This window comes from Notechis scutatus, chromosome 10 (genome assembly GCF_049901735.1).
Source record: "Notechis scutatus isolate UNSWTSFEM ecotype Mainland chromosome 10, rNotScu1.2, whole genome shotgun sequence".
NCBI classification, from domain to species: domain Eukaryota; kingdom Metazoa; phylum Chordata; class Lepidosauria; order Squamata; family Elapidae; genus Notechis; species Notechis scutatus.
Genome location: NC_142018.1, coordinates 22,458,263 through 22,478,044, shown reverse-complemented (window position 1 = coordinate 22,478,044; position 19,782 = coordinate 22,458,263). Strand labels below are relative to the sequence as shown.

Sequence of the window (19,782 nt, the reverse complement as noted above, 5' to 3'; positions counted from 1 at the left end):
TGGCTGGATTCATAGACTGCGCCAAGCAGCCCCCATTGTGGTTTGGAGCATTGCAGAAGTGATGCCACCATCCACACTCAGCCGAATGGTCAGAGCACACCTGGGATGGGGGGTGGGGGGTGGGGGGCTCTAGGGTTGCACTCCAGAGGAAGAAAAAGGATTATTAGACTGGATCCCAATTGTAACCTTGAAGCTCTTCTGCGCTGGAAATTGTTGACCAACATATCCCTCTTTTCACACATTAAATTATTCCTTAATGGCCTGACGCCATTAACTTAATCCCAGCAAATAAGAAATAAGCCACGCGTGGGAATGGGGAGTGAGTGATACTTTGGAGCTCTTCGGTCCTTGTCCACCGAGTGAGTGTGAGTGTGAGTGTGAGTGAGGCACTTGGGCTTCCATGGCAGCGGACCACGGGCGCGTTGTGTGTGTGTGTGTGTGTGTGTGACTTTGGTCCTGGCCTTTCGCAGCTGCCTGTGCCCGACGTCCCGTCCCGTCCCCGGCCGGCTGAACCGGAGTTGGGGAATTCGCACATTCTGGCCTTGCCACCAGGTCCCGCTTCCTGGGCGGTGGGTCCACTCGGAGTCGGCCGCCTCGGGGTCGCGCGGCGTGACGACCGATTTCCGCCCCCGAGCTGTTCTTAAAGGCCCCGGAGCGGATCCGGGCGCAGCGATTCCGAGTCCGGGGGCAACGCCGCACCTGCGGGGCGCTCGCAGCCGGAGCCGGCGCTGCCACCTGTTGCGCCTCCTGGGCCGGCCGGCCGGGGGGCTTCCAGCAGCCGAGGGGGCCGCTCACCTGTCCGGGGCAGCGGCGGCGGCGGGGCGAGGCGCCTTTAAGATGAGCGGAACCGCGGCGGCCGCCCCCTCCCTTCCCGGCTGAGCAGCCCCTGCGGGTCAGCCAGCCCGGCGCGCAGCTCCAGCCCTGCCCGGCCGGCGGGATGGCTCGCCGGAGGCGCCTGGGGACGCCGCCGCCCGGGAGAAGCCGCCCCGCCCGGGCGCACCAGCCTTGACCGGCCGCCGCCGCCGCCGCGCTGCCTGCGCCCCGCCGTGCTCGGGAGCCGAGGGGCCGCGCAGCGCCGCGAGTCATGGCTCGGAGCCCCTGCAGCCCCGGGCGCCGCGTCCGCTCGCCCGCCGCCCGTCCTGCCAGGTAGGCTGTGCGGAGAGCGCTCGCTGCCTCGCCGCGGCTCCTCGGAGGAAGGTCGGGCGCCGCGCCGGGGACGGTGGGGACGGGCTGGGGGTGGGAAGGGCTCCGCAGGCTCGGCCGGGGACAGGCGGGCAAGTTGCGGCGAGTCCGGGCGCCGCGATGCGCCCCCGCCTGCTTCCTTGGAGCGGAGCGGAGGCTGCCGCAGGAGAGGCGCTTCCCCGGTGCCCCCTCCCGGGCAGCCTCCGCCGCCGCTCCCGCCATCCCGGGGTGCTCGCCGCTGTCCCAGCCGGCGTCCGTGCAGCGGGAGCCCTCGGAGCCCCTCCGCCGGGACGCGCCGCTACAGACCTGTGGCTCCCGCCGTTGCCTGCTACCCGGTCCCGCCTGTTGGGTCGCCCCTTTTCCCTCCCCTGGGCCGCGGATGCAGCCGGGCCGAGCTCGCCAGGCCCCTTGGGGCCTTTTCCGCGGGGTCCCCTGCCCAGCGCGTCGGGGAGCCGACTTTACCCGATGGGTAAGCAGCAGCCCCAGCCTGCCCTTTGGGGTCTCCAGCATTAGCTGCGGCCCTCTGCAACAAAAGGCCGGGCTTTGCCCGCCCCTCCCGGGTTGGGAGCAGCAGCCCCCGGGGGCAAAGGCTCAGATTCCGGGGGCTGGTCTGGACCCCCCTTTTGGACGTCTGTCCCTGGGTTCCCGCCTGCTTCTTCACCCACAGAACGGGGTGCCCACAAGCCGAGGTTGTTGATCCATGAGGAGGAGAAGGGATCCTACCGCCACAATAAAGGGGAATCATTGTAGCTCAAGGGTTGAAATGAGGGGTCTTTTTTAGGTGCTCTGTTGGTTCTCTGAGAGCACCGGGGACCCTTCAGAAAGGCTCCAGGGTAGCCCTCCCCCCTATGGAGAGAATGCTGCGGGGGAGGGGGTGTTGGGAGAGGCAGGGGCCTGCTGGGGCTCCCAGGGAGGAGGGGCCATGGAATAAACGGTGGGTTCCCAGCCGAGCAAAGGCGGCCTTTCCCGTCCTTTGGGGCTGGCTGGTCAAGCAAGGCCTGCCTGCCTGCCTGGCTTGGAGGGCACAAGGCCCACCCAACCCCCACCCCGTCTCGGCATCTGGGGAGTCTTGTGGAAAAGGGGGGGCCTGGTGGAGACCAAGCTTGGGCGGAGTGTCTCGGCTGGGTGGCCTGCATGTGGGAGGGGACTGTGGCAGACCTGCCCACGAATGCCCCGTCTCCTTCCCGGTGCCTCTGCCCCATTCCTGAAGAACTCTTGGCTGAGGGGCGTTTTGCTCCTTGGGCATCTGCCTGCCTGCCTCTCTGCGCCTGGCTCAACTCTGCCAGCCTCGGTGCCCCGTTTAGCGGTTGGACGATTAAGTGGAAATGCCACTTACCTGTGTGTGGAAGGACAGTTTCAGCACAGGGGTTCCTCTAGTTTAGCACCAACTGGAAAACCTCAAATGCCTCTGCGAGGGAAGGGAGGGGGATATGAGGGGGGGGGGGAGGACAGGAGAGGCTGAAACTCTGGAGTGGGGCCCCCCAGGCAGGATTCCTGCCCCAAAGTTTAGGAAGCCCCGATGCCCACATCCATCTTTAGGGTTGTAGGATTCATTGCGGTCCTTGGCAAGGGAAGAAATCAACTCAGGGCTTAGATTAGATTGGACTAATACCAAGGATTACATTAATTCTCCACTGAGCATTTTGCTGTTACTCTAGTATATTATGCACATTTTGGGTATCCTTAATTGGGTCTTAATTCTGCGGCTTTTAAAATGCTCGAATAACCGAAGCATGGGGCGGTATCAAAATATCATGCTCCTGTTTAGATGGGAGGGGGCTCCAGAGACGACTTGGCCTCCGCCCCCAATGACCAGTCTGATGGACCAGGGAACAATGCAGAGAGGCCACTGGGCAGCCGCTCAGCCCACAGGTGCCACCTCTGGGAAGGGGCACTGATGCTGCTGGAAGGGCACATAAATGCGGTGCAAAGGCCACAAGGTGTGTGTGGGGGTCTCTGTGTGTGTGTGGCTGCTCAGCTTACCTGCCCAGTGCTTTGATCTTCTTCCACACAAGAAGAGTCCTGTGAACTCCAAGCTTCTTCTGGCCCTTTGATGCGGGGACTTCTCCGCTTTGGGGTTTATTGTGTGTCCTTAGAAAGAGGCCAGAGGTTGGTGTAATAAATGCAGGAGGAAAATGGAGACAAGTGGAGACAAGTGGTAGTAGGAAGCGGTGCCTTTTCACAGGTTCTGAGCCATCCGGGGCTTCGTCTGGCTTTCACAGAGGATCAGCTGAACCCAGTCAGGACTCCAGTCCATGAGGACCACCAACAGGGCCGGGTGGGTGGGGCTCCTCCAGACCCCGTCGGCTTTCCAGAACCAGCGCTGGAGCCACATAGGAACTCCACCAACCCCTCCCTTTTAGGTTTCAGCAGGGTGTGTGTGTGTGTGCGTGTGTGTGTGTGTGCATAGGCACATTCCAAGAGGAAGAAAGCGATGCTTAAAAAACGACTGTCAATTTCGTGTGCGAGGCGTGAGGGAAACGATCTTGCCGAGCGTCTCCTGCAGCTGACAAACCGCGCGCCCCCGCCCCCCGCCATCTCCTTTCCCCTGTTTAGGAAGAGGTCCCACGCGTGAGGAGCCGGCGGCCTGGGCGGGAGAGCCCCCCTTCCAGGGACCCTTCGCGCCCGGGTCTTGTCTGCACCTCGGAAGGCAGCCGAAACCTTCCCTGCACCGGCCGCTGCCTGACCCACTTGCCCAGCAGGGAGAAGCGGGAGGCTGCCTGGCTTGCTTGCTCTCATCTGGTAGCTGCCAAATGTGCAGCGGCGGCGGCGGCAGGAAGAGGGCCGGCTCTGTGCAAGGGCCAGCCAACCGCCCGCCACTTCGGCAGCCTCGGCAGGTGACAATAGCCGCCTGCCTCTCAGAGCGCGCCTGGGGACGGTCCCGCAGAGCCGAGGCTTCCGTGCCAGGAGGAAGGGGCTTCGAGGGAGCCAAGGAAGGGGGCCCGGCTGCGGCAGGGAAGAAGGGGAAGGGCAGCCAACGGAAGGGGATAAACGGACCCCGGCTTATCTTCGAAGCCACCGGAGATGGAAGGCAGGCGGGCCAGGCAAGGCTAATAATCCCCGGGGAGAGGTGAAAGTTGGTGTGGGGCAGAGAAGGACCTCTTGGAAACCTCACGGCTACTAGGATCCCAGTCTGGTCTGACCCCCTGAAGCGATGACCCCCACTCTGACCTCCGTCCTGGGGGCTCTTTGGCACCGATGAGGATTGACGGGGCTTGGCTCATGTGTAGAGCATGTTGGTTTGTTGGTGGCTGGAAGGAGAGGCTGCAACGTCCACCTGCATTCGGGAGGCTCCTTCGAAGGTAGGTCTGGCCAGGCCTTTTAAGGGCCGGACAGCGGAGGGTCCAAGGTGGCTTGGAGCTGTGGGTGGCCTTTCTCAGACCCTGGGGGTCGGTGGCTGGGAGCAGAGGGCTGGCTGCAGACCAGGAACGGAGCAAAGGGGGCGGGTGAAGGAAGCTGGTTCCCCCCAGGTTCGGGAGACCCTCACAGGGAGCAGGAACTGGGGACCAGGGAAGGGGGCAAAGGTTAGTGGCGTCCAGGCATTGTCTGGAATGGCTGTGAGCTGCAGAATGGTCTCGCCAAGGGTTGGAACTGAACCCCGAATGATGGACAGTGAGGGGTGTGTGTGAGAACTTCACACCTGCTGATGAACCTGGGAGGGACTGGCTCAGAGACGGCTCGGGGCTGGGGGGAGAGAGGTGGGGAGACAGCTGGAGACCTTTGAGGTGGCTCCAACTGGGGAAACTGGCCAGGTTCCTACCTGGGAGGATGCCGGTTTTTACGGTGATATGGAGAGCAAGCCCTGGCGGTTTGGTTCATGGACACAACACCACACAGTGAAACAGGGTTTGTGATCCATGCAGGGCAGAGACAAGGCAAACCACACCTTGACCGGATTTCCCCCTTAGTCCCTCGCATTCCTGAATCCCCCATCGGATTCTGGTCCACCTTGAACATGAAGTCCTTAATAGATTGCCACTGGAGGCGCCCCCATCAACCGAAAAAAGTCCCCCCCACCTGGTGGCAATTTCTGAGTGTCCAGAGCATTTCCCCCTTCCTGGGAGCTCAGAGGAACTCCCCCTTGTAGAAGAGAAGGAGTCTCAGGCCCTCCGAACCTTGTGAAACGTCTTTGGGACTCTGGGGTTGCTCTCTTCCGAACTCCCCCCTCCCTCCATAACAGTTGGGGAGCATCGGATGGAAATGGGCTGACAAGAGGGGCCCTTCCCCCGGGGGCTTCTGTAAGGATGCCTGGAAGAGGTTGGAGCTCAGGAGGACCACCTGGGAAGGCCTCCCTTTCTCCTGGCCTGGATGCTGCCCCTGTTTCCTAGCAGCTGAACCGGATGCTTGCTCTCCTCCATTGGGAAACCGGCCTGGAGTGGGCGTCATCTCTCCCGGCACTGGGAACCAGTAAAAGGGTCCCTCCCTCCCCTCCTCCACCTCCTTGGCGTCTCCACCCCTGGGAGCGTCTTGGCCTTGCCCTCCAAGGGGCCTGGAGCAAAGAGCCTTGTGTCGTGGCGGCAAGAAAGGTTCTCTCTCTCTCTTTGCCTTTGTTGCATGAGGGCTACTGGGTGGTTTCTAAAATAGCTCCAGGATATGAGCCTCCCAAGCATCTCTAAAGGAGCCGGCTATGACTCACGTTCTACCAGTTCTACCAAGGTTTTCAGCCAGGATCCAGAGGAAATTATACGGAACTCCTGTTAGGGTTTGGGAATTAACCCCTAGAAGAGTATTGCAGCAGTAGTCAAGCCAGGAAGCCAAAGGAGAGCGGAAGGGCCCCAGAGTATACACACACTGAATACAAACACTGTTTGTAGTTTAAATAGTTTTTAATCCAGTTAGAGTTTAAGCATTGTCATTCAGTCCATTAAGTCATTCACAGTATTTCCATCCAGTAAGACTCACTAGTATAGTCCAAGTTAAGAGTCCTTGCAATATCTTTATCAGCCGATAAAGATATCTTCTCCTCTCCTCCGGTTTCACTCTCCAGAGAAACAAACGCTGGATATTCAGCAAACAGTAGCAAACAAAAACAGTTCAGTCACAGGCACTCACAGTCAGTAATCACAGTTAGTCACAGCAGCACACAGTTACAGTAACAGACGCAGCAGCACACAGTTACAGCCAGCAAGCTTTCCAGCTTCTAATGCTTCCTTATATTGTAACTTCTAACCGCACCCTTAATCGGCTAATTGCCTGCTGCATTGTGCTTAAAGTGATAAGCACTTAAACCATGATATCTAAGTTTTATATATTTATTCACCCAAACCATATTTGGTATCAATGTTATACCTAACATACTCCCCTTTTGGGTGAAATAAATATATAATACCTTACAATCTTATCCCATATTTTTCACAACTCTCCTGGTGCTTACTGGCACCTTGGGCTTTAGTAAAATTATCAGCTAAATTGTCCTCCGACATACAGTACTCTAGCTGAATCATATTACTTCTTACAGATTGTCTCACGTTTAGGTATCTTAGATCTGTATGCTTGCTCCTTGTTTTTACTCCAATATTTGTGGCCATTTGAATTGCTGCCTGATTATCTTCATGTATAATTATAGGATAATCTACAGTTATACCTATATCAATTAACATTTGTTTATACATTATTAACTCTGTACATAACAATGATAAACAGGAGAATTCTGCCTCCATAGTAGACAAACTTATATGCTGTTGTCTTATTGACTTCCAGCCTATTAATGTCTTACCCAGCATTATGGCTGTTCCTGAAGTCGACTTTCTAGGGTCTTTTTCTGATGCAAAGCTAGCATCTGCATATGCACTCAAAATTAAATCACCCTTTGGTTCTAAATACAATGAATAATTCATTGTCTTTTAAGATATCTTAATATCCTCTTAGCTGCATTCCAGTGTCTTTCACATGGTGCAGAATTGAATCTAGCCAACTGATTCACGCAGTATATATATCTGGTCTAGACCAATTACTAATATAACTCAAACTACCAATTAAAGATTGATAAATCACCTTAACAAACTCAGGGCTTTGTACATCAGTGTTGCTAAACTCCTGACTCATTGGAGTCTTAGCTGGCTTACAAAACTCCATCTTGTAATCTTTTAGTAATTTGCTTATCTTATCTTCCTGAGATATCTTAAAACCTTTCCGTGTTTTCTTTATATTCAAACCGAGATACTTCTTTATCTCCCTAATTGCTTGATCTTTATTCTCTTTCCTAATGATGCTATTATTTTATTTGCTTCATCATTAGTTTCAGTTATCAATGCAATATCATCTGTGAATAGTAATAATAATGATACTTTCCCATTTGTCTCCCTCTTAAACAGACATGGATCGGCTAAACCAGCTTTAAATCCTATATTGTCTAGTTCCTTTACAATATACTGGTTCCATTCATAGCCTGATTGTTTAAGACCATAGAGGCTTTTCTTTAACAACCAACAATCATTATTATCCTTATTTTCACTTTTAATACCAACAGGTTTTTTCATATAAATAATATGTTTTAATGGGGCGTGCAAGTAAGCAGTTTCCACATCTAAATGGTTAACTATATAGTTTTTACTAGCTGCCCACACTAAAGCTGTTCTCAAGGTTGCTGCCTTAAGACTAGGTGCAAACACCTCATCATAGTCATTGGCATTCTGCCTAAAACCTTGGGCTACTAACCTTGCCTTATGGATTAAATTACCATCCTTATCTGTTTTTACCTTAAATATCCATTTGCAGCCAATGGATTTCTTTCCTACAGGTAATTTGGCATTTTCATATACCTTCATATCTCTTAATGAATTCAGTTCCTTATTCATTGCTGCATACCATTTTTCTTTTCCTTATTAGGATACTTTTTAATTTCTTCTACAGAATTAGGAACTTGATTAATCTGGCACACTGTGTTAGCCTGGTACCTATCAGGCGGTCTAGATATACGTGTAGTTCTTCTGGGAATTACAGGGCTTACAGGAGGACTTTGTTGAACTACTACCTGTTCATCTTCCTCATCCTGTTCAGCTATTGAATCTGTTTCTTCCTTTATGGGCACTATTTCATCCTGTATTTGTCTCTTTACTTTATTTTTAAAGTTACAGGGATAACTAATGGGATTTCTATAGGATTCAATAATTACATCTTTATTGGCATCCTGTTCTATTTTCTCCCATCCTTCATGTTCTAGAAATTGGGCACTAGCACTACATAACACTTTAGATGTGCCTTTCTCCCAAAATCTATATGCCCTATGGTTTGCCTGATAACCAACGAAGAAAAATCTTTTAGCTCTATGTTGCCCTTTTTTTCTGAGTTGTGCAGGAATATGCACCCATGCTGGTGCACCAAATGTGTGCAGGTAACTTAGATCAGGTTTCCTGCCATGCCATCTGGTAAATGGAATTTCACCTGTTGTTGTATTAACAACGTTGTTTAATATGTTATTAGCACACATTGTAGCCTCCCCCCACAAAGAATCAGGTAACCCAGAATCATTTAACATTGTTCTAACCATTGCCTGTAGTGTTTGGCCTCTTCTTTCAATAAAAGCGTTATGTTCTGGCCTGTATGGAGCAGACTTCTTATGCTCTATTCAGCTATCTTAAGTCTGTTCTGGAATTTGTTATTAATAAATTCCGTACCATTATCTGTCACCAGGGTTATCAGTTGCCGTTTTGACTTTCTTTCAGCAAACCTAAGCCAATTGAAAAAATGTTGATATGTTTCAGTTTTGCTTTTCATTAAATAGCAAAACCCATATCTAGAATAATGGTCCATAATGCTCAGTATATATCTAGCACCTCCCATACTGGGTTTCTTTGGACCTATTATGTCTGCAAATACTACTTCTAAAGGTTCTTTTGTTTTGAAACCATTTAGCCTATTTGCAGGCAATACCTTGCTCTTATCTTCACAGCAAACATTACAACGCAAATATTTATCACAAGGTTTTAACCTTATTCCTTCAGATAACTCAACTGTACGTTTTAGCATTTTAAAATTTACATGCCCCAAACGCCTATGCAATAAATGGATACATTCATCATGAGGCTTTATATTATTAAATACAGTTTGTGCCTCCCTTTCTTACTATTATCTAATACATATAATGTTCCATTTAAAGCTGCAGTTACCCTTTTGTTATCTTTTTCAATTATGCAATTATTATCTTTAAAAGTAATTACATAACCTAATTTATCTAATACCCTTACTGAAAGCAAATTAAACTTTAGTTGTGGTACATACAACATTTTTATATCCTGGTTTATGTACGGACAACGTGCAAAACCTTGACCTTTCGCTTTCAGGTTCCAGCCATTAGCAAGTGATATATGTTGAGAACTTGTAGACATTTTTATAAATTTTGTCTTATCTCTTGTGATGCAGTGGGATGCGCCACTGTCAACCACCCATAAATTATTCTTCACATCAGAGTTGCTAAACGTGGCTAGTTCAAATGCTTTCTTTGGCTTTTTACATTCTGGCTTTTTCTCTTTTTGCAAAATCTTGCCAAATGTCCTCTGCCTCCACAATTAAAACACTTTTTAATTGTGTATGCCGATGAAGATAAATTCTCTTCTTTCTTATCTTCTCTCAGCTCGTCACGCTCACGCCTTCTTCTGGCTTCTTCTAGTAGCCTGCCTGTAATCTCGGTTAATGAGAGGCTTTCTTTTGGCAATACCTCTAACGAAGTCACATAGTCATCATAGCTTTGATCTAATGAAGATAATATTATGTAGACTTGTTGCAGTTCATTAAATATAAGCTCTTTTTCTTGCAAATCTTGAAAAATGCTCTTCATACAGTTTAAATGAACTAACATATCTCCATTCCTCTGAAGATGCGTTCGAAAAAGCTTCCGTGTAAGATTTATATGTGCTCCTACACTGTCCCGAACATAAATCTTCCTGAGGTTCTCCCAGCAGTTTGCAGCATTTTCTTCTCCACGAATATGGACAAGCTGCTGATCACATAGAGTCAGTCCTATGATGCATAAAGCCTGCTCATTCTTCAGTTTAAAGTCTTGTAACTTTTCGTTATCATCATCATCAGCAGGATCCCAGCTACTCACATCTGGTGGGTTTGCTATAATGTCCCACAAACATTCTCTGCGTAGAAGTAAACTACATTTCATTGACCATGAAACATAGTTTGTTCCATCCAGCCTGGATATCATGGACAGTTGTGACAAATTTACTTGTGCCATTACTCTTCAGATATTTTGACTATTTTAAACTAATTAAAACAGTTTGTTTTTACAGTAATGTGCAACTCACACCAACTCTCTCTGCTATATCCTGGTTAGTTAGACTATGCTGCTGGGCCCATAACCAATGTTAGGGTTTGGGAATTAACCCTAGAAGAGTATTGCAGCAGTAGTCAAGCCAGGAAGCCAAAGGAGAGCGGAAGGGCCCCAGAGTATACACACACTGAATACAAACACTGTTTGTAGTTTAAATAGTTTTTAATCCAGTTAGAGTTTAAGCATTGTCATTCAGTCCATTAAGTCATTCACAGTATTTCCATCCAGTAAGACTCACTAGTATAGTCCAAGTTAAGAGTCCTTGCAATATCTTTATCAGCCGATAAAGATATCTTCTCTCCTCCGGTTTCACTCTCCAGAGAAACAAACGCTGGATATTCAGCAAACAGTAGCAAACAAAAACAGTTCAGTCACAGGCACTCACAGTCAGTAATCACAGTTAGTCACAGCAGCACACAGTTACAGTAACAGACGCAGCAGCACACAGTTACAGCCAGCAAGCTTTCCAGCTTCTAATGCTTCCTTATATTGTAACTTCTAACCGCACCCTTAATCGGCTAATTGCCTGCTGCATTGTGCTTAAAGTGATAAGCACTTAAACCATGATATCTAAGTTTTATATATTTATTCACCCAAACCATATTTGGTATCAATGTTATACCTAACAACTCCAGATTCACTTCAGGACTCTATTATTTTCACGGGCAGATTTTGAAGTAGGCAGCTGAGGTGTTTGGAAAGGCTGGGCAGTTTCAAATGAGTCCCTGGAATCTAATTAAAGACGTTACACGGCTGAACGGCCAAGCCAGATCTGTGCTATCCATTCCCTTCTGTCTTCTTCAAAGTCTCCCCAAATAATCTGAGTGAGTGGTTGGACTCTCCAACGTTCTCAGGCCTGTCGTAGTAGCATCGTCTCAAAGAGGTAATATCTGTCTTCTTCTAAGTGTTCCCTTAAGCCTCCAATTTAACAGCTGCCATGGTCACACATGATGCTAAGCTGTTGCCTGCGAGTGCTTAGCATCTAATACAAACCAACCCCTGCTGGGATCGACAAACCACGCTTTATGGTTTAGCATCATTCAAACTCAGGAGCAACCAGAATTCCCCGGCATGCTGGCTGGGGAATTCTGGGAGTTGAAGTCCAGGCGCGTCTTAAAGCTGCCAGGGCTGAGAAGGATGGCCTTAGCCAGATGCCGCTGCCTGTTGCCTGTTGCTTCTGCTGCAGGGCAAATGGGAGCCTGGCCTCCTTCCTCCATCCCTGGAGACCTCCGGAGAGGGAAATCCAGCTGGAGTCTCCTCTGGCAGGGATAGTTTCCCACAGCTGGTCCCCTTCTTCCTCTTCCTCTTCTTCCTCGGCCGTTCTTCTTGACTCAGCTCCCTCCACAACCCGGCAGCCTTTCTTGATCTCCCCCCAGTGAACTCTTCAGAAAGTATGACTTCTTTAAAAAAAAACAGAAAGAAAAGACAATAATGGTCTTGATTTCTCTCCCTCCCCCGCTTAATGGAGAATTTGGACTGAAATCCAAGCAGCGTTTGCTGCTCTGTTCTTGCTCAGATGACAAAGAAAAAACGCCTTTAAAAAAAATGATTTTCCACCCAAAGTGCCAGGGCTGTAGGATATATTACCCAATTCTGGGCAGTTGGGGATCATTAGCTTTTATCCCATCCCATAAATAGGGAATGACATCGCTACTGTGTCTTCTCCTCCTTGCTCGTGGGTAGCCGGCTCTCCCCTGGCTTTGGCTCTAAGAGCGTCTTGCAGCCCTCGGCAGGAGCCCCGTTGCCCGTATCCCAGCCGCTCTTGAGGGGTGTAAAGGAATCCAGACCTCGGGAACATCCCTGCTCCTTTCCAGCCTGTTCCCAACGGAGAAGATTCGCCCGTTTCCCCCCTCCCCAGAGGGGGATCTTTGCTACCCGTGTAGATCCGTGGGTGTTTGTTTGCTGCAGGGTTATTTGTGGGAATAATAGCAGGCTAGTGTTCCCCTCTGTCGATTTGCACACCTCTGGCCGTGGGAAGGTTCCTCTTGGATCCGGGTTTAGGGCCAGCTGGTGGCAATGCCCACCTTGATATCCTGCAGGAGGGGAGGGGAGGGGACGGAGGCCTGGGCCGCTCTGCTCTCTGACGGATTCCTTGGGCTTTTCGGCCAATTAACGGAAGCTCCCCTTCACATCAAGCCTCCTGCTCCTAATGATTTAGCAGAGCCTAAAAGCCTGGTGTCTTGGGGGCAATCAAGCTGATGGAACTGCATGAACATTATAAATATTCAACATTTCACAGAGCAGATCCCCCACTTAAATAGATTTTAGCTGAATTATGACTTGTCTGAAAATTATCAGATTAGTTCCTATCAAAGTGCTCTTCTCAAATCTAACTCCTTTTCCCTCTGTCAATTACCTGCAGAGGTAGCACCAGCTCAGTGTGTGTATGTGTGTGTGTGAGAGAGGGGGGGGGAGTGGGTGGGTGGGTGGGTGGGGAATCCAACCCTCAGTGTTGTTTTATTTTTTAAGAAGGAAGTTCATAAAACCAGAGCTGCTGTTCAGGGCTACAGAAGGTTTGCAAAGGGGTGGAAACGGCCGTTTAAGGGCTGTTCTCAGATTTGAAAGGAGGGAGTCAGTTCTGGCAAGGAGGACCTGAATAGCCGGAGTCCGGTTGGGTTGCGGGGTGTAGCTTCAGGTAACACGCACATTTTTGCTTTCACACGACAGAAAGGGACCTGCAAAGGCTGGGCCCTGCCCGTGGAGATTACCAGAGTCTTCCTGGCAAAGCAATCGTGCCACTCTCTTGCCCAGTGGACACCTTTGCCACTCTTCCTACTCAAGGGCCAGTTGGGGCAATGGTCACCTTCGAAAAGGCCTGAAGGAAGAATGGGAGCAGACGTTGGGCACACGGTGGCTGCTGTTAATTTGCACCCATCTGCACCCACCGGCCAACTGGAGGCAGCACCGACTTCTCCATCAGAAGGCCCAGTGGGGACGCTGTGTGACCTCCAAACACTGCTATGGGGTTAAGAAAGAAGAGAGAGAGAGAGAGAGAGAGAGAAAACCTTCGGCCCTGCAAAGTGGTTTCATAGCCTGTGTTTGGATCGTCTTCTGGGTGCTCTGTAAAGTCTTGCAGGACACCCCCCTCCAGCAAAGGGCCAGTGCAGGTTCCCCCCACCCCCAACCCAGGGGTGCTCAGGGTGCAATCAGCCAAGGAGACCTCTTCAGAGGAGAGGACGTGACAAGCTTTTGTTACGGGGTGGAGACAATTGACACTTGAGACTGGCAGGGAGGAGCTGGCAGGCAACTTCCACAAGAACGATGGCTGATGAAAGGCGAGTTGATTTTAAATTAGTGTGATCAGCTACAAAATCCCGTTAAAGCCAACAGTGCCACCAGTTTGTTATTTTTACCATGCCAGCAGCTGCCAAAGCTCCCCGTTTTGCTCTCCCCTCTTCTCTTCCTGCTGCACGGCCGGAGTCCTTTGCCTCATCTCGCAATTGTCACTTGCTCCGATTCCAGAGGGAGTGTGTCAATGGGGCCCCAATTCTTCAAGTGGGTTTGCCTGGGCCTCCCTCCGGATGGAGCCCTGGCCCTTCGCTCCTCGGGCAAGACCCACTTCTGTGGGGAGTTTGTGACCGGCTGGCTGCTGGAGGAGGGGGAGGGCAATGATGGCAGGGGAGTTGGTGTGGAGCGAAGTGGGCCCTCCCAACAGTGAAAAGAACGTGGGGTTGTCTTGGGGCCAGGTGGAGCTTATGGCAATCGTGAGGTTGGACTTTCAGTGTGGAAGCAGCGATAAAGCTGAATGTTTTACCTTCTGAGAATCTCTTGCATTGCCCCGTGCCGTGGTGGGCTTTCTGGGATTCTGGTTTAATTGAACCTTGTAAAATGTGGCTGATTGATTGCCATATGGCATGAATCCAGACCATTACGATTCGCTCCCTGAATCATGGCTAAGCGAGCCACTTATGACATATATAGTCAGGGCATGTTGATTGATGCACCCTGCTTAACCAAGCTTCGCTTAATGCAATTAGTGGCGTTTGCGCCACCCTCTGAGGCAAAACCATGATCTCACCCCTTGCGAGCACACCAAAGACATCGGCCTGGTGCACCCTGGGAGCCCCCGGGAAGCCTTGGGCTGAGGGGCGCCCTTGGCAGGGGTGGGGCCACGCAGAGATGCCTTGGCTTCCTCTGGCACTGCCTGTGCGGCCATCTCGACGGCAACAAAGGTTAATAAATAGCTCTTCTGATGAAAGGAAGAATTAATAACATTACCAAAGCAATTGAATCAGATCTGAAGGAGGAGGAGGAGGAGTAAATTAAATGCTTTGTGGCTAATGGGTGCCAGATGTCCCTGGGAACAGTCCATTCCAATAATGCCCTGGATTCTGCTAATTCCAAATAAGGGAGGTGACCAAATAATCCCAGGGGAGCAAAATCCAAGGTGTTGGATCAGGGGGTGCCTCCTCATCCAGCCTCTCTCACCTGGAGGGAGAGGGAAGACCTGGGCAGGAGAAGGCGGCTCCTAAGACCTGGAGCAAATGATGTTTGGAGGGAGGATAAAGGCGATTTTTCTTTTCTGCATAATTTGTTTGAACTTGGACAAGATATTTTGTCATTGGCTGATCTTCCCGACTCCTGTCTTGTCTTGTTTACTCAGCAAATTATATCAAGCCGGGATGCTTTTATTGATTCCCCGTCACTAGGAGTGGTGTAATGTCAAGATTATAGACATCAGAAGCAAGAAGATCGGAGTGGCCCTCAGGAGAAAAGTGGGCACTGCAGGGCAGCGTTCCTCAGAGGAGCCAAGGCAGAGAGGGGGCTTGGGGAGGGGGGGAGAAGCCCCTCCGCTGCTTACTCCCCTTCCCCATTGGCCCTTCAAGGGTGCACCAGGCCCCCCAGGTCAGTTTTAAAGGGGGGGGCGTGGAGGAAGGGCTACCGAGAGGTCATGCTCCTGTCCTAGGGCAGTCCTGGGTCAAAAGAGGACCCCCTTCAAGGCCAGGAAAGGGGAGCCGTGGTGGCTGAGAGTCTCCTTTCCCAGGCAATATTGTCTGAAACTCCGAAAGCTGGACTGGCAGGCACGGTCCTGCTTGACCAGTTTCAGGGCCACCCCTCTGCCCGTCCAAATGCAGCAGGTGGCCTCCTACACTGGATGACAAGAAGTTGCATGTTTGATTCTGCATGTCTCTTCAAAAGTCCAGGAGTGCCACGGCCTGTTCCAACAAGGTTGGCGTTGTGAGAACACGCCACAGGTTCATGCCACATGCAAAATTAGGAATGGCTATAACTACTGGCACTACTAGAAGAGTAGAAAAGGACTTGGGGGAATCTTTGGGGAGCCAGAGTCTAAGTATTTCTTTCTTGGATTTTGAATGGAGCACCAGCTGACACCCTCGTGGTTGGGTTTTGCTTTGAATGGCAAAGTCCTGGGAAGAGAAGCACCACGGACAGCTCCTTTGTTGCAAGGTGTGGCAGAGACTGTACATCTTCAGCCCAAGCAGCAAAGGTGATGGGTGGGGAGTGGGGCAGAGTGGGGAGAATCACTTTGCATTATCTTTCCCCAGGTGGAAATACAGGCTTGTGCGGGATGCTTGGCTTACAGTGTCCTTTGTTGGATTTGGGCTTCCCTGTCATCAGGTGGAGGCCGTTTATAAATCCTAGTCCCCTTCCTATAGTTCACTCAAGAACCTGCAGTTTGGGAAACCTCCCTGGTTCAGCAGCTGTGTGAAGGCAACTCCTGTGCTCCGAATTCGAGCCTTCCTTCTCCTGTGGGATGGAGAAGTGAGACACAGTGGGTGGTTTGTTTTCTTCTTCTTGGCTTCTCAGTGGTGTTGCCCTTGATTAAGACGTCAAAGAACGAATCGGTCTTCATTTCCAGGGTCAGGTGAAGCTTAGAATTAAATGTTTTATGGGAAATAGATTTTCCCTTTTTTGTTTCTCAGTTGGTGTGAGAAGATATGACCCTGAGCCAGGAGACCTTGCAGCTGCTGCAGAGTAGAAGGCCTCTTCTCCATGGGTTGCCTTCAAGAGCTTCCTCCAACTCCCAGGATTCCCAGCGGAAGCCATGCTAGTTGGAAGTCATGGGAGGTGAAATCCGAAGCTCTTGGAGGGGCATCTGCTTAGGGAAGGATGAGTCACAAAAGTCCATTTTTAGGGAGATCCCCCCAGGCCCTAATTTATACCACAGAAGGCAGATTTTGAGCACCATTTCTCAGCCACGCATTTTGAAGCAACTCTTACACCTACGTAAACTGGAGAATGTCATTTGCAAATTGTGGGTGTTTAACATCTGAATTTTAAATGCTGCCACCAGAGACCAAGGAGTTGAGGAGAGTAAGCGGTGAACTCAGTCGCTGGTGGCCTTGGTGGCTTCTCTCTGGCTGCTTCTCCTCTTCAGAGCCCCACTATTTTCTCCTCTCTTGACTTTGCAGGAGACGGACCAGGCTTAATTCTCCTGGCACCTCACCAGGGCCGAGCTGGCTTTTGGGTCGCTAGGACTGATCCAGTGAATTATCCCCCCGTCCCTCGTGATCGCCGGGTGCTATCCTGGATCGCTTCATGCTGTTGTTCCATATTGTAATAACACTTGGAAGTTGTGTGGCCTTGTTAGAGTTGGGAGGGTTGGGGAGGGAGCCACGTTTCCCCAGAGGCAGTCAAGCAGTTTGGGAAATGCTAGGCTAATCCCAGTAGGAGCCTCTTCTTGAATAAACTCCTGAGCCACAAAGGCACAATGGTGAGCGTTCGGCACAAAACCTCCTGACATTTAGGGGAGCATTTCTTTCAAAAAATAACATTTGAGAATACTGTACCAACCTGCACAATTATATCACAGCCTCAAACGGCCTGCAACAAGAAAGGCCAACACAATAGGCCTTCTTGTGGCAGAGCTCCTGCGGAAAACTCAGCAACAGAGGCTCCAGGAGCGAACCTCTCTGAAGAACGAGCTGCTCTTGGGTAGGGCCAAAATATCCATGGCAAGTGAAGAATTAGGTAGCAGGTTTTTCTGGAGGTGGTTTTGAGGCTTTTGAGGAGGTCTCAGTGTGGCAGGCAACTTTGGCGATGTGATGCTTCTAGGCCATTTCCAGGGATGTGATGCTTATTGCCAGGACAAAGTGCACAAACTGGTTGGTGATGCAAAGGAATCTACATAGGCAAACTACCGATGGATTGGCTGTCCTTTGAGGGCTATATACTTTGAATACTGACCCTCCTCTATTATTATCCTTGGTCATTGCACAAGTTTCTTTCTTTTGTAATCAAAATACTGTCATCCTAGCATTTATTTAACCAAGACATGATGTGCTCTGTAATTTAGTACACCCCTTCCTTCCTTCTCTCTCTCTCTCTCTCTCTTTCTCTCTCTCTCTCTCTCTCTCTCCTTCCTTCCTTCCTTCTTTCCTTCCTTCCTTCCTTCCTTCCTTCCTTCCTTCTTGTTCTTTTTTTCATAATGGCCTCTTTACTAGCACTTCACTGATGGACATCTTGGTAATTAACCATTAATTGTTTTTTCAAGGATATTCTCTTGCTGGTACAGAGAGAAAGAGAAAAAAATCAATATGTGACACTCCGGCAAGAATATTATGATCTGTAACAACCTGGCAAATTGGCTCCTTTATGGGAATCTTGTACTGATCGCTTTGTGTGTCTTAGTGAAGAATTTTAGAGAATATGATTTCATAACGATAAGCCATCTGTTGTGAGCTGGATTGATAAAAATTGTTAAAACTCCCTTTGAATTAATTTCTAGACTTGTAAGAATATTTTAGGATTATCTACCAAAGGAACGTCAGTGGCAAATCTGATGGGGACGAGGTCTGGGGAGATCTTTCCCCCTTCGGTCAAAATGTCGCCCGATTGCAATAAATTGTTAATTTCTCTCACATATGTTTGTCAAGGGAAAAAACCTCCCCAGGAGTCGTTCATTTTAATTTTGGGGGAAACCTGGGCATTCCAGGTTGTGTGCAGTCCTTCCTGGGAAACGTAGCCTGAGTTTCTGTTCCTTCACAGAAATGTCCTCCTAGCAGGTTGACTGGGCTTTGAGTGGGACTGTTGGGGAGCCCAGCACAGCCTCCCCCACTGCTATCCAAGCTGGAGCTATTTTGGGCCTTGCCGAGTGCTTAAAAGAGTCCTCCAGGGAAGCTATTTATCCAATTAAACCAATAAAAGGCCAGGTCTAAAAGTGCATTCAGTGGCAGCTTGTCACTTGATCTGATTTGCTCTCCGATGCTAAGGCACATTCTCATTTCCTGCATTGCAGTGCAAGTAATGGCATTTGGCAGTCATTCCACAGTGGGAGCCCAGTGAAGCCTCTGCCTCCATCAGCAAACGTGCTCAGGTTAAAGCTGGGATGGATCGCAGCTCAGGTAGACCTGGGACAGCTCCAGTGACGGAGAGCGAAAGCTGATCCGAGGTTGGAGAGCCAGAAACTTGAGAACACTTTCTATTTGATTTGCTCAAGGAGGAATATAATATATTTACCAATTTTTATTTGCTCAAGAATGTCTTTCTGAAGGAAAGGAGCCCCGGCCAAGACAACAAGAGGAAACTTCCATAAGATGAGCACTAATGACCTTATCTAGTTTGGGCCGTGAAACGTCCAAGCTCGGCGGGCACCAAGGACCCCTCACCTTCTTCCATTTCGGGCTGTCTGTCTAGAAGGTGAAGATGGGAGCAGCCACAACGGCCTGGCCTAAGCTCAGCACACCATTTCGTTGATGGCACTTTGGCTGGAAAGGAGGGAGGCCTTCTGTTTGGGGAGGTGTCTGAGTGAGATCTGAAGAAAGCAAAGCCTCCCCATAACCTTGCAGCTTTATAAGTGCAACCGTCCACCCCTCCCCACCCACCCCCAGGAAGGCCCCCCTACAGCTTTGCATTGGGAGAAGCTCCTTGGTTCTGAGGTCTTTGCTTTGACAATTGGGGGTCTGATGCCCAGAAAGAAATGAATGCCAAGACGTTCCCTTTCGTTTTCTTGGTTGGTTGGTTGACCTCAGGCCCTGTTCCTGTTCATGACAGAATACGCCCTTTTTGAAGGACACAATATTGCTAAAACCATAGAGGGTTTTTGGTTAGTTCTCACAATGTGAGCCGCAAGGTGGGTGTTTCGGTATGAGTGCCGTGTGGGTGTGAGTTTAATTAATCGTGGTGTGTTTGAAGTTCAAGTTCTGATGCCCTTGGAATAGATGGCTAACGGTTAACGTATTGCGGCGTTATTGGATCTAGTGTGCCTTTTGGCGCTTTCCTTAAGTGATTTATGTTCTGTACTTTGAACAGAAAGTCTTTGTGGAAAATTCTGCAGAAGCCACCTCTGCTTGTGACTGAAACCCCGAAGAAAGATTCTTGGCTGGTCTCTGTGCTGCCCCAGCAGATCCAGGAAAATGCTG

At 50.0% G+C, this 19,782-nt stretch overlaps 1 protein-coding gene across 3 annotated transcripts in view; it reads left to right on the top strand.

Moving 5' to 3' along the window:
- Positions 1 to 764: 764 nt before the first annotated feature.
- Positions 765 to 19,782, top strand: part of HTR2C (5-hydroxytryptamine receptor 2C) — a 74,639-nt gene continuing 55,621 nt past the window's right edge. For 2 of the 3 annotated variants that reach the window (XM_087972290.1, XM_087972287.1), the window contains exon 1: positions 765 to 1,146. The gene's annotated coding sequence lies outside the window, so the exon portion shown is untranslated. Of the gene's footprint in view, positions 1,147 to 4,173; positions 4,485 to 19,782 lie in introns of those variants that run through there. The other variant, XM_087972288.1, reaches the window with a different exon arrangement.